The 1,720-nt window shown below is 47.3% G+C and overlaps 1 non-coding gene across 1 annotated transcript; it reads left to right on the top strand.

Moving 5' to 3' along the window:
• Positions 1–1,368: 1,368 nt before the first annotated feature.
• Positions 1,369–1,506, top strand: LOC119934992. The gene has a single exon (XR_005453058.1). It is a non-coding gene; the product is annotated as a small nucleolar RNA SNORA7 (small nucleolar RNA).
• The last annotated feature ends 214 nt before the right edge of the window (positions 1,507–1,720 follow it).

Genomic DNA, 1,720 nt, shown 5'->3' with positions numbered 1-1,720 from the left:
CCAAGCAGAGGACGTCAAGTGAAAAGACAAATGTACAATGAATGCTAACCTAGAATGAATTTTCATTTGCCCTCGCATGTATAGTCTCTTTAGAGTCCCTATCGGCACACAGATGGAAAAAAGAGGAAGTAGGGGAGGTGATGAGGTCAGAAGCAGATGAAAGAGAAGCAGAGTGGCTCAGTGGAAAGAGCATGGCCTTGGGAGTCAGAGGTCATGGGTTCAAATCCCAGCTCTGCCACTTGTCTGCTGTGTGACGTTGGGCAAGTCACTTCACTTCTCTGTGCCTCAGTTACCTCATCTGTAAAATGGGGATTAAGACTGTAAGCCACACGTGGGACAACCTGATCACTTTGTATCCTCCCCAGTGCTTAGACCAGTGCTTTGCACATAGTAAGCGCCTAACAAATACCAAAATTATTATTATTATTATTATTATTAGAAGAGTGACACTTGGGGCAGAGAGTAGGAGGTGCCGGATGCTGCATTATCCAGGAGGTTGGAAAATATCGCATAAATGGCAGAACACGGAACTGATCAGGGTCAGTCTACCGAAGGTGGCAGGAAGTCGAATCGCTGACACGCAACCGTGTGAGGCATCGGCTGTCCTGGTTTGAGCAATGTGGCATAGTCGACGGGGCACAACAACATACAATGGGTACAGATACTGCTGTGTGACCTTGGGCAAGCTGCTTAACTTCTCTGGGCCTCAGTGACCTCATCCGTAGAATGGGGATTAAGACTGTGAGCCTACGTGGGACAACCTGATTACCTTGTATCTTTCCCAGTGCTTAGAACAGTGCTTGGCACATAATAAGTGCTCAACAAATACCATAATTATAGAGAAGCAGCATGGCTCACCGGAAGGAGCATGGGCTTGGGAGTCAGAGGATGTGGGTTCTAATCCTGACCCCGCCACTTGTCAGCTGTGTGACTTCAGGCAAGTTACTTAACTTCTCAGTGCCTCAGTTGCCTCATCTGTAGAATGGGGAATAAGATTGTGAGCCCCACATGGGGCAACCTGATCACCTTGTAATCTCCCCAGCACTGGGAACAGTGCTTTGCACAGAGTAAGCGCTTAATAAATGCCATCGTTATGAGAAGCAGCGTGGCTCAGTGGAAAGAGCACGGGTTTGGGAGTCAGAGGTCATGGGTTCAAATCCTGGCTCCACCGCTTATCAGCTGTGTGACTTTGGGCAGGTCACTTAACTTCTCTGTGCCTCAGTTACCTCATCTGTAAAATGGGGATTAAGATTGTGAGCCCCACATGGGACAACATGATCACTTTGTACCCTCCCCAGTGCTTAGAACAGTGCTTTGCACATAGTAAGCGCTTAACAAATACCAAAATTATTATTATTACTAATGCAAATCCTCTCAGGGTCACACCTGGAGAGTTTCCAGTACTCTACCACTCATGACTGCAGAAGGGAGAGTCAAGCAGAGGCATACCCATTCTATTCCTAGCTTGGGCAGTCGCTAGCGAGTGGAGGGTAATCTGCTACAAGTCAAAAGTCCCCTGTTCTGGGCAGCACCGGCATGGGAGAGAGTCGAGGGCAGAGACTAAAGTTTACTGTGCGAAAGGAGGCAACGGTAAATCACTTCCATATTTTTACAAAGAAAACTCTATAGATACACCATCAGTACGATTGCAGATACAAGTGGGGAAGATGTGTCCATGGTATCACTATGGGTCAGATATGACTCGACAGCATAACAACAA

The sequence above is a fragment of the Tachyglossus aculeatus genome, chromosome 1 (genome assembly GCF_015852505.1).
Source record: "Tachyglossus aculeatus isolate mTacAcu1 chromosome 1, mTacAcu1.pri, whole genome shotgun sequence".
Classification (NCBI taxonomy): domain Eukaryota; kingdom Metazoa; phylum Chordata; class Mammalia; order Monotremata; family Tachyglossidae; genus Tachyglossus; species Tachyglossus aculeatus.
Note: the sequence above shows the minus strand (reverse complement) of the source record. Positions and strands in the feature narration are given on the sequence as shown.